The sequence below is a fragment of the Zonotrichia leucophrys genome, chromosome 5 (assembly GCF_028769735.1).
Source record: "Zonotrichia leucophrys gambelii isolate GWCS_2022_RI chromosome 5, RI_Zleu_2.0, whole genome shotgun sequence".
Taxonomy (NCBI): Eukaryota; Metazoa; Chordata; class Aves; order Passeriformes; family Passerellidae; genus Zonotrichia; species Zonotrichia leucophrys.
This window is the reverse complement of record NC_088175.1, coordinates 43,498,184-43,511,298: the sequence shown is the minus strand read 5'-3', so window position 1 is coordinate 43,511,298 and position 13,115 is coordinate 43,498,184. Positions and strand designations below refer to the sequence as shown.

At 40.3% G+C, this 13,115-nt stretch overlaps 1 protein-coding gene and 1 long non-coding RNA gene across 6 annotated transcripts in view; one reads left to right on the top strand and one right to left on the bottom strand.

Annotated features, from left to right (window-relative positions):
- Positions 1–2,545, bottom strand: part of LOC135448679 (uncharacterized) — a 46,893-nt gene extending 44,348 nt beyond the window's left edge. For both annotated transcript variants that reach the window (XR_010440554.1, XR_010440555.1), the window contains exon 1: positions 2,419–2,545. This is a non-coding gene — a long non-coding RNA (uncharacterized LOC135448679). The remainder of the gene's footprint in view (positions 1–2,418) is intronic.
- Positions 1–13,115, top strand: part of KCNC1 (potassium voltage-gated channel subfamily C member 1) — a 123,347-nt gene that overhangs the window by 70,671 nt on the left and 39,561 nt on the right. The gene's annotated exons all lie outside the window — the stretch shown is intronic.

Genomic DNA, 13,115 nt, shown 5'->3' with positions numbered 1-13,115 from the left:
GTCTGGCTTTACAGCAAGGCAGTCGAGCTGCATTTGTTACCGTGGCAACTGAAGGTACCTCAGTTACCATGGCTACAGCTCCTTTAAAATACGGTTGGCAATTCCTCCCTCCCCAACTTTTGTGACTATTTTGATAAGGAATTTAAAAAACAAAAAAGAGAAATCCTAGTACTCTGTCAGCACTTGCACTGAGACAAAAGGTTTGCAAAATGCAAATTTTGTCAACCCACAACGCCGGGTTAAAGATAAGCTAATTTTTCTGCTACAAATCTTCACCTCAGTGAGACACTGTATTACGAACAGCTTAGATCTGGAATCCACAATCTTGGATTATGAAGAGCTTGATGATCACATACTCAGCTCAACATTTCACATTAAAACCCAGTTCTGGTGCCCACTGGAAGAAGAGGTGCAGAAATGGACTCCTACCACATTTCAAATTCTCTGTATATCAAAGTTCCTCACAAACAGGCAGCTGCCTGGATTGCTCAATGAAAGATGGGGAAAAGGGTCAGAAATCCTGGATTCTTGTTTTTGAGGCAGATGAAGTGACAACATTCACCTCCCCAGGCTCCAGTCAGCACCCGAGACGTGCTTCCTATTCCGGAAAGGATGGCTTTATGGAGGAAACCATTTACTGCACTCAAATCAATGTCCTCTGAATTATCCTGAGGTTAAAGTGGCATTTATGTTGCTAAACTGCAAGTAATCTGTTTAGGGAGCTTGCTTGCATCTAATGCACCAAGACAGGAAAAGGCTTTTCCATCTTTCCAGAAAATTGTGCACCTCAATCCGAAACACAGGACATTCAAGGAAGAGGTCACACTGCCTCTTTCACTCCACTGAGGTTTTACTGCAAGTTAAATATAAAAATACTTCAAGCTCTGATTGATAAATAAATATATTTTTTTAAAAATAATCACAAACGTTGATTTGGACATCTTCTGATTCCCAGCTAGCTCTACATTTTAAAAATCACCTTTAACTTTCCCTCCCTAGGAAACAGTTTTTTGTGCTCTCCCAAAACATTAAATTGCACACAGCTGATGTTATAAGCAGGCTTATGGCAGCACACAATTGCCACAAATCACTTAAGAATTAGAAATGGAGCTAGTGAAAATAAGCCCTTGGGGGTGAATGTTATTTTTCATCCTTATTTGCTAACAGAATACCTGCCCTGAACACAAGTCCTGCCTTTCTGCTCTCTTCTCCAACTTCACCCCCAGTCCCCTCTCATTTTCCCTTAAATTTTTATGCAGTTTGGTGCCTATTATATGGATACTTGCTAGGGAAGATTTCCAGAAGTGATTAGTGATTTCTGGCAATTCACTGTTATTGAGTCTCCAAACCAAAATCTCCTGAAGGGCTAAATTTTAATAAGCCATCAGTCCAATCACAGAAAAATATCTGATAAGATTTCCTAGTGCTGAGGACTTCAAAGTCTCATGACAAAGTATTGAGGACACTAGAAAGGGCAGTGGCAATGTTTTCACTTTTCTTAACCCAGAGGTGCCATTTCCACAGTCATTGATGTCGCAAAGAACAAAACTCTAAAAGCCTACACAGATCCAAGCCCTGTCCCCCCATTCGTTACACCCCCTACACACATTTGCTGTGTGCTGGACTCACTGAGCTGCAAGGTTAAAGGGAAGAAAACGGCTCAAGGTCTGAGCTGGAATTTCACAACCAGCCTGCTTTGAACTCTGCAAACACAAGTTCTGGGGGACCATAACTTGGCCAACAGACACAGTATCCTAACAACAGCCCAGCACTCCAAATTTCACAGATTATCCACCCTGGGAAAGTTTAGATATTAAGATGCAGATTTTTAATCCCAGCCCCTAATTTTACCCCAATTCAAGCTCTCAATACTGGCAGTTGTGTACTCTAAGTTAAAACACTATACTTGAGAAACACAAGCTCTAAACACAATCACTTTGTCTGTGGCACAGAAGCAGTAGCTGCTTGTTTTTCCTTACAAAACAGTTGCAGAGATTGATACCTACATTAACATTTCAACAGCAGGTGAAGAGTTCCACACTGTTAGATGCTAGAGAGTGCTTTGGATTCTTTGTACTGCAGGTAGATACATAATATTCAAACAGAGCTGTTTCAAATGAAAGATATTTCCTTTATGTCTGAGGTTAGAATTCAGAAACTGAGTTGGTTCTCCAACCACACTTAGCATGTGCACTTGAATAAACCTAAGAAATGAAAATACAGCACAGATGATACAGCCAGAAGACAGTAAACAATAATATATGAGAGAATCTTATCATCCAACAAAATGTTGAGTATACTGCAGAACACTAGCTAAAAACTGTTGCATAATATTGCTAGCAAACCATTTAGAATATTGCACATTCTTTCCATCTTGTGCAGAAAGCAAATTTCCTCTAGGTTTAGGCTATGACTTACCTTGTGATCCTTCTGAATATTTCCATCTTTCTTTTAACCTTGACTGCACAAGAGGTTGGATTTAGAAGTACTTGCTTGTTGCTTATGCAATACACCTCCCAGAAGGGTTCAAAGGGCTCCACCCGGGCCTTTTGCAGTCCCAGCTGAAAGGGGTTAACAGAGAGATGTACTTGGTGCAGCACCAGATGAGAGAATGGCTCTCACCTGCAAGGGGCTGTAGGGAGCCCCTTTGACAATGCCAAGCAATCAGCTCTGCAGCAAGCCCCTGGAAATCCTCCCTCTGCAAGGCCTCCACAGCTGCCAACCCTGAACTGGCTTATGGGAGGGGTGAGCACCACCTGCAGCTCAAAGCAGGGTTGGTGTCACAGGTGCTAGATGTGACCAATTTAGCCTTAAAAAACGTAACAAGTACAAGGCTTTTTCATTGCTCTCCTCCATGTCAGGACAGAGTTTTTGCAAGTCTCTAAGCCACTACTGTGGCTAGATTGGGTACAGTAGGAGAAAATATTGTACCATGGAAAGAAAAGATGCTACAACTTTCTCCTTGAAATCAGGATGGTGCTGTCAGCAAGGGGGGTGGCAATGTGCTCTGACTGCCCCGTGTCACCATGGTGGCAGCTCATGCCACGGCAGATGTCCTCATGAGTCTGGGTTGTATGTTATGCTTTCTGTAAATAGCACATCTCTACTTGCCCACAAAACAGTGGAATCTCACCAATACCAAACTGGGCTGTTTTCCATGAGATATTAGATAAAGATTTAAAAAATTACTGGGGAAGCAAAGTGTGTGACTGTCTGAACAGGAGACTGGCACCTAGTGGCCACGTTATGATTCCAGTTGCTTACTACTGACACATTGAAGAGTGGAGCCACAGAAATACAGGAATAAATATTTTCTTCTTCAGAGAGACAGGAGAGCTGATGTTAAAAAATACCCTCAATCTTGTTGGTCTGAGTCAAGACAGCCTATACAGAATCCTTTAGGCTGGAAGTGACTTTTAAAGGTGATGTGGTCCAACATCTTCAACTACATCAGGTTGCTCAGAGCCCTAACCTTGAGTATTTCCAGGGATGGGACATCTACAACCTCTATGGGCAACCTGCTCTCGTGTTTCACCAGTCTCATGATGAAAAAACTTCCTTATAGCTAAGCTTGATTCCCTCATTAAGTTAAAAACCATTAACTCTCATGTAATTGCAACAGGCCCTGCTCAAACATTCGTCCTCATCTTTATTATATGACAAAGACTATTTTGGAAGTTGCCTAAAAGAGCTACCAACACAGCTTTATAAGTTATGTTGTCACTAATTTGGACATCTAAAATGGCTCACAGCCAGTCAAAACCCAGTACTGACAAAGATTGCTGTCAGTGAAAATTTTGTACGTTCCCATCCTGTGCATTATCCTTGCAAAAATTAAGCTGTGCAGGAGCCTCTGCCTAACTAGGGAATAAAAACATCCTCTGCTTTCCAAAATACTGCCTATTTTTTAAATAATTTTGGGGTTTTCTTTTTAAGTTGTAACAGTTGCAATTACAAATAAGGTGGATATACTTTTATATAATTATATAATAATGCTGATATTTGATATTTAGGTTTTGTACAGCAAAGGCACAAAAAGGTCTCAATATTTAGTACCATATTTAGGCCATCTAGGAGCTTAACAGGACTTTTGTGCTACACACTGCCCAAAGGTAGGAAAGAATTATGGCCATAATGCTTTAAAAGAACAAACTGCTAGCTATGGATTGAGCCAAGCAAACAATAAGGAAGGGAAAGTGCTCACAACACATTGCTAGTCATAATCTGGAAAAAAATATGAAGAAATGGTGAAATTATCCAAAATGAATTAAAATGCCTGAGGTTTAACATCCTTATTTTTAGACACCTTGTTAAGAACTCTGACTTTTCAGGGAATACATCATCTGTGACATCCATCCACATAAACTGCAGTGAAAACAGGAAATCCTGAGCTCAACGTTTACTGGCACTATAGTGATCCCAGGGCTTCCAGTTTTTGAGGGTGAGGAGTTATTTTGAGTGCCTCTGTTCTGAGGTGCTAAACTCAACTATCAGAGGGTAAACACTCAGCTGCTCCCAGAATTTAAATTTCTATGGAACATATCCCACAGAGTCAGAAACCAAGGTTTCAAAATCCATGGTCAAACATGAAGTAAGTTGGCCTGTAGATGAATTCTGTTATAATTATTTTTGCTATAGTATTGCTTTGGGAGAGAAATTGGGTTTAGGCTGCAGATATAAACTGCTCACCTTTGGGGCTTGATGCAATCTGGACTTTCCACTTCATGCTAAGTAGGAGCTGCCAGCATCATCCTATACCTGCCACACCCCAGCAGCTCTGTGTGAATGAGTGTGGAAGGTGTGCAGACAGACCTCACACCCTGTCCAAGGTTGGTTTTGTAGCCAGCCGTCCCACATGGGTCGGACAGGTACTCATTTTAATTTATCTTGAAGCAGAAGCATTATTGCCTGCACACAAACATGATCTGGAACACACACCAAACACCTTGGCTTAAAAGCCCCAGGGAGGAAAGTTGGCCTTGCATGTTAAGTTAAAGGGTTTTACATTCAGGGCAAAGCCTCCCTGTGTTTCAGGTGTTTCCTTATGGACTTTTCTACTCAATACACCCACACACTGGAGGGTTTCCTCTTGCAAAAAAAAAGGTAAGTAAGCAGGGCATGCTCTTTCTAAAGGAGCTGGAGACCACCAAGCACCCTCTGCCTCCTTCATACCTGTGACAATTTCAGTCCTGGGGGCTGCTGTGAAGCTGAGGTTGGTGAATCAAACCTCACTGAGGGTGGGCTCCAAAAGGCTGCAGAAATAATGTCTTCAAAAGTAGGTTTGAGAGAGGCTGCACACATATAAGCATATGAGCATATGAATTAAGCCAGCTTTGGGCAAGTCACAGTGCAGAAGCTGTAACAAAAAGGGAAAAAAATAGACCAGCAGCAAGTTAGAGGGGAAGGAAGTGTGATTTTCTCAGGAGATAAATCCAGAACAAAGGTGGTGAGGTGAGATCCTGAAAATCCTAACGCATGACACCACCACCATTCATTGCTACAAAACTCTCCCATTCAGTTTAGAACAGAAACTGTGTGAAGTCCAAAAAATGTTACCAATTGCCTAACAGAAAAAAATTGAAACTCCTTTTATTAATGGGCACTTAAAGTTCTCTGGTTTCTTTTGCCATGTGTTAGTAGATGTTCCATGTATTAGATATTACATGATTTTCTCAGTTTCTTTAATCCTAAAGCTTTTGATAGAACTGATAGCATAAAAGTGTATGGCATCATCTGAAAATGAGATTAATAATTATATTGAATTTATGCAGCAAAAGTACGAGCATATGAAAACAGAAGCCTAGGACTCATGGGGTATTTGAATGTTTAGTGGTTGTTAGCTTACAAAAGAAGGAAAATGCCTGAAAATTTCTAAATGCTTAGATGTCTGTGATGGATAGGACAAAAATGGAAAAGCTTAAGATGAAGATGATTTCGTTTAGGCATTAGGAAGAAAAACTATAGATAAAAAATGGTGAAGTACTGGGATAAATTTCCTGCAGAATTTCCATGATATTCACCAGTAGAGATCCTTAACAACTTTCAGGAATATCAAAGACTGTGCTTTGGGACAGGGAAATGACAATTTTGAAGGTCCCTATTAAGCATGCATTTCTGCAGTCCCTCAGAGATGCAAGGCTAACTTTCACACTTACAGCTCCTTCTGCTGTGTCTCATATACTCAGCTGCAGGAGTCTTGGGGCCCTTTTGGATCAGGAATCTATATATGTTAACAATTTTCCACTGCACCACTGCTGAGCAATATGAAGCATTCCTTGGTCCCACCATACTGTTCCCATTTAGTTCTCACTACCGGACTAGGGAGCAGCAAGGAAGCTTTGCAAAATAAATTCACTTCTCTACTGTGTCAATGTTCCTATTAATTCACAAGACCTAATCTGTCCTAGATAAACTGGAAGGCTTGCCTGTGACCTAAAAAGAACCATTCCAGCCCTTGCCTGGTGACCACCTGGCAGGCCATGTGGCCCAGAGGAGCACTGTCCATACCCCACTTCCAGTTTTGATGTAGCCTTGCTTATCCCAGTAACTACCTTGTCAAAGCACATGGCTGCCTGCTAGGACTAACATTTGAGAGATCAGCTTCTAATTTATTTATTGCAACGTCAACACCGAATAACTTAAGCATATTTTCCACAGATGACTGCACATTTTTTTTAACACGCTGTTTCATGTCTGTGTGCCACAAAGCATTCCAAGATTTTTTTGCAATCTGTCATATATTTTTTGGCATTACATAATCATTTGATCCATGAGCTGCTAGTGGACTTTTTATCCAACTCTAGAGCAAGCTCTGTCTATCCACAAGGCTCCTTCTTCCATTTGTCTCAGCTACAAACCATGAATTTGAATCTTACGAGTGAAAGAGCATGTTTGCTGATGTGAGCTTCTCTATCAATTGTATTATCATCTCACTGAAAGGCAGACTGCTGAGAGGGTCATCTCTGCCTTCACTGAGAACAGCTTCGTGCTAACATCTGATTGTGCCCTCATATATCTACACCACACCCGTAAAAATCTAGATTTTTTTTCCCATGCAAATAATTTCCTTTTTGTGATCATTGCTCACAGGATCTTGAAACATCTTCCATCAGGATTCTTAGTGAAATATAGCAGAGGTTGCTTTTTGACAGAGTCCTAGCTTTTGCTCACTTCCCCAGCATTATCTGGTTGTTGGCATCATGTGCCCACATTTAATCATCTGATCAGTCATACAGATTCAGTATTACTTTCAAAAATTCAGCAGAATTATCGGCACATTAAAAATGAGTCATTTGTTTGAATCAGGGTCCATATCTCTAAGAAAGCCTGGAAAATTGGTCTTGACATAATAAAATAAAGCTAAGTATTTAAGGCAGCTTTCACTTAACCCATACTTTGGCTGAGCTGCAGCAAAAAGATTTGTCTTGTTAAATAATCCAGGGGCACATAGGCTGAACTAAATTATTTTTAAATTAAAAGTGGTTAAAATACTGTTTACAGATTAAAACAAAAACTAGGCAAAGCTTTGAGATTCGAGTCACAGATGGGCAAATGTTGGCATTTTCATGGAAGTGCAGTGGTTTTGAGAGACAAACCTCAATCAGATAAACTACTGTAAAAGAAAGTTGGTAAAGTACTTGAAGAGATACCTTGTAAATAGAAACCCCAGTGCTTTATACAGGTCTAGTACAGGTCTCTGAGTATATTTGAATTACCGATGTTTTGTAGAAAACCAACTCCTCTGTTGCCAGCACATGTTATTGAAACTCTTCAGAGCCTAACTTTTTCCTGCAAGTGTGTAGCAGTGATAGACAGTGTGAAAAATTACTAGACTTGCAATTTTTGTATTATTCTGCCCATCCACACCCCTCAGCCCCCTCCCATTTCCCCAAAACAAACAACAAAACCCCAAAACAAACTGACCCAAACATAGTAGAACTCACTAGAGTCACAATATACTTTTCTGGAAACTCCATAGCAGTAAGACTACCATTGTTTCTCCCTCAAAGACAAAGTTCTGTGGTGAGTTCTGTGTTCTCATCTCCCATTTAAGTCTTGGCAAGCCCCAGGTCCTCCTAAGAGAGAAGCAGGAAACCTCCTGCTGCTCAGTGCCCTGCTCATGCAGACTGAGATGACAACTGCTTAGTTCAACAGCAAAGAGATGGTGCTACTTATACAGAGAATTTCCTGATGCTTTAACAGATGTAGTTCAATCAAAATGCCACCTTCCTCTGCTTTTCACTCAGAGGTTCTAGGGAGGGTAGAATTTCCTGAATTTCCCTATAAAAAGATAGGGATTAAGAATCACTTTCAAAAATATTTCTGATAGCAGATGGAAAGGAAAAGGCTGGCAAATCTTCTCTGAGTGTGCTGTGTTTCTTTTCTCCCATCTAGCTTGAGTAGGATTGTTAAATGATTCTGAGCAGTATCAAAGGAGAAGAGCACGTGTCTGCGGCGTGCAGCTGCTACTAACTCACTCTGAACATGTGATCCGGAATGAATTATGAATAGTGTGTCGTGTACAACGCTATTTCCTAGAAAACAAACTCTGCAGTCACTGAAACCTGCCTTGCAAAGCCCTGCTGCTTCCACTGCCACCACACACTTTCCTTGTTGTCTCGAAGAGTGCTGCCAAGATTCAGCCAAGGCCTCCCTTCCCAAGTCCCTACTCCAGACATACATCAGTCTGGACAGGGAGCAGATGTAAGTTGGCAGAGAGTTCCAAGCCTTAAAGAGTTCATTATCTCAATTAAATTAAAAATAAAAATAAAAAAGGATGGTGCAAAAGATGCAGACCCACATGCTTGAATGTGTCAATGGTGGAGGTTGGAAAAGAGCCTCAGTCACCTGATTTCTGATCTGGTACTTTCGTCACCAGCCTTCACTGCCCATCTGCACTGAAGTCTGGGAATTCCAGGCACCATATCAATGAATTCTAGCATATTACTCAGCATATTTGTGTGGACCCAAGCATAAAAAAAGGTTTCTTATCTCTAAGACCAGAACTATGCAAGGTAAAGTGCTGTTTTAGAAAGCTACTCCCAGAAGTAAAGAGCAAAACCTCTGTATTTAATACTGTCTAGTCCAATACTCAGACCTTTTATGTAAGCCTAGCCTCTAAATCCTCAAGTATTAGAAGATTTATTTGTGTTTTTAAGGCTGTTGAACTTTTGTTTTCTTTCCATGCTGAGTGAAAAGATGCGGGACAATTATTCATGAGTGGCTATGTCTGATTCCATTACCTTGCTCCTTTTAAAGCCATGCAAAGTTGATGTGAAACACTACTGTTATGAATTAATTGGTACTTCACGTTCCCACTGCCCTGGCAAAAATGGCTGGGTTAGGCATAAGGCAGGGAGAAGAAGCAGGTAGGTAGGTAGGTAGGTAGAAAGATAAGATAGATAGATATATAGATTTAATCAGAGGCAAGATAAATTAGGTTACAAAATTCCCCACTTAGGGGCATGACACCTTTTAGACTCTTTCAAAATAAACCTATTAAAATATAGCCAGTATTAAGAGAAATTATGCAGGAGTGTAATTTCTTCTGTCTCCAGAATGAAAATATTTTAAACATTTTAATCCAAATCTCCCCTGTTAAATCTCCTCTCTGCCTTTACTTATGGCTTTTGTGGTTTTGGACAATCTGAGATTTTTCTTTGTTGGTATTAGAGCCAGAAAAAAAAATGTGATAGGAGCAGCATTTCTAGTGAAATAGAAATCATTCACATGTCAAATCAAATAAAAGAATTTTGATCACTTCAAACACTTTACCTAAGTATATTCTTTAATTATAGAAATTTTAGATGCCATTATGTAACTCAACAGCATGTGACATCACTTCTTAAAATCCTCACTCTTTTCCCTCAGCCCATCCAGATCCTAGGAGAAAGAGAAACTGCTGTAAAATATAAGATAAAGTACCACTAAATTATGCAAGAGCAATCCATTGGTTTGATTAGTTTTCAGACCACTATTAGTGAAATAAAAAGAGATGGACTTATTTTCAGGCAATAGAACACGTGTGAGTCCCATATTTTTCACCAGATTTTTTCAGCACTGCCCATCTCTGGATTTGACAAGTTATCATGTTAGACTCAATGGCCCTCTGATCGTAGACCAGGGAGAACTCTTTTTTTTTTTTCACATCTTTGGAAAAAATTAATGCTGGTCTTCCTAGAAAAGTCCACTCACCGATTTTTGTGCTATTAGATCATGCTTACAGTTTCCTAAATCTCAGATGATTAACAAAGAAAAATATTCGGGAGAAAGAAGGGAAGAGAGCAATATAAACTGGGGATCACAAACATAAATCTGTGCCAGTGATACCTGCAGTAAGCTGATAAATTCCTGTGTTTCAAGAGGCTGCAGGTGATAAATCTATCAGAGATGGATGCGGTGAACAAATTGTCAGGCCTGACTTTTAGGCATTTCTGAACTTAAACTGGAGAAAAGTTAAATTGGAGAAAAATACTGGGATTCTTCCTGTCAATACAATTACTCATACATAGTTTAATGAAATCTTGAAAGCAGACTCATGCTTTCAAAGCCACAAAGCCTACAAAAACATGCCCATCCCTGGGAAAAATGCTGTTAAAACCAGATAGGAGGAAGCAGACACTTCACACTCATTTAGGAGGTGCTTCCTGCTCTGCTGAAGTGGGGACTAAAAGCTCTCAATTACTCTCTGAAGCCAAGGTGTGAGCACAAAAGGGCTAACAATGAGAGATGATGGGTGTGATGTTCTCTACCGCTAGCACTGCCAACCTGTACCACTGCAGAAAACTTAATGCCTGGTCAGAATTGGTTATTTGTTCTCTTTAATACAGCAAAACATCAGTTTCAAGATACTTGCTCTGCGAGGTCAGCCTGAAGGTTGTCCTAAGCAGGAAAAACTCACTCAGGAGATATATTTTTATACACCAAGAAGAGGATTGCATTTGGAGTCAGGATAAAGAAAGGGGCCATCTTCATAAGCCCTTAAAATGCAAAATGGCTTTATTGCCCTTTCTCCTCATCCTACCTGCCTTAAGGAAGTGTCAGCACTTCCTTCTGTAGCCTGAATTCTCAGGGCTCTATGATTCCATGAGACAATCTGCCCCAGGCTGGAACACAGCAGACATGCTCAGGTTGCTAGGAACATCTTCCTGACTGCTTGCTGCAAGATGCTTTTCGTTTCTCATTTTACTCACATGTAGACAAGTAATCTCCGAGTGTTATTGATATCGTACACAAAAGGGGTTTTTCAGGAAGACTGTTGATATACTAAAGACACTAATGTTTAGATAAAAGCATATAGAACGTGCACACATTTATATAGGATCACAAAGTACATGGTCAACACCACCAATTGTACAGATGAAGAAATGGTGCATAAAGAAATTTCCCTCTTTAACAGGAGATTCTGACAAAAAAATATACCCAAAAATCCTGTTTCTCAAGTTCCCTAATCTTCATATTGTTTATCTGCCAGATATATTAGGCATTGATTTTAGCACATATGAACACGTATAGCAGATCTTCACATAACAGTGCTGTGAGAACCTGAAGACTTTATGGGAAAATATCACTTTATTGTTTAAATCTGCAACAATTGTTCTGATCTCTTTGGCAACCACGCTGAATTTGAAAAGTAGAAGAGTCTGTTTGCTTCTATATCCTTCCAAGCTTATTTGCTCTTACTGGCCTAACACTGGCATAGGCTGCCCAGAGAGGCTGTGGGATCTCCAGCCTTGGAGTAGGCAAGAGCAACCTGGTCCATCTTTGAAATTGTACCAAACAACCTCCAGAGGGCCCTTCCAACCTAAATGACTTCGTGATTTTATTCTCTTCCATTTTCTTTGTATTCTATTAAATGGTTCGCCTCAAAATGTGGCAAATCCATGCTTCTGACTTTGTTTGCTAATATAGAAGGTCAAGTGTAATTCTGCACTAGGTCTACCCAGGAAGGCAGACAGGAGGAACTTCTTGATTGCAGGAGAGCTTTGATAGTTTGAAGTATAGGTTATTTTTAATGGGTCTGTTCCTTTGGCAGCAGTTTTGTTCAGACTATTGCACTGCATTACTGGCAACACCCAGATAGAAGAAACTAGTTCTTTTAAACCCCTGTGTTGACTACATTGTTGAAAAAGGGACACTGTGAGTAACAGGCAACTAAAAGGAACAGGAAACTAATATTTTTATTATCACAGTTGCTCATGCTCATAAAGACAGGGAAATGCCTTATATGAAATCTCTTGTCAAGGTGACACACATGACAAACAAGAAGGTTAACAGATGTAGGGAGTGGAGTGGCAAGAGGTATTACCATGACTGTACTACTCAAACACACAAAGAGACTTAGATATGTGCAAATTACTTAATTGGTTAAAGGAGGACTGAGCAGGGCAGCTGTGGTTACAAGACGTGTGAATTTTGGCCTGACTGCACTGACTGTACCCCTCAATTATCCTGGAATACAACCAAGAGATCTCCTTTAGGCTGAGGAAATGCTGAGAAAAGCTAAAAAAACTGGCTTTGATCAGCTTGGAGAATAGAATTCTCCAGGGAGATCTTATTGCTGCCAACAAGGTCTCCCTGTCAATATTTAAAGGAAGCTCATAAGAAAGATGCAGATCGACTTTTTTGTAAGTCCTGTTGTAACAGGACGGAGGGTAATGTTTTTAACCTAAACAAGGGAAGATTCATGCTAGAAGAGATTTTTTTACAATGAAAGCAGTGGAACACAAGGGCAGATTTCCCAGAGAGGTAGTGGATGCTCCATCCCTGGAAACATTCAAGGCCAGATTGTAATAGTAATCCAACATCCTTTAAAAAAATTCATCTAATTCTAGTACAAGTCTTACACCATAATGAGAATCTCTTCAAGAAAATTGTGTCTGGTGAAAGCCAATAGATCTGTGTCCTTCGGGATCAGCTGACAGGCTTATCTGAAACCTCTTCCTTATTCCCCCTATCCCCCACTCCCAAAAGATCTAGAGAAGGGAATTGAGAACAGAGGCATTTGAGAGCTCTGTTTCATAATGTAACTCTTCTCAACCTGTGTCTGGGGTTTGCCAAGAAAGTTTGATGATGCCAAGAATTCTGCTCCTTGCTGTAGAGCCCACCTGAGACTA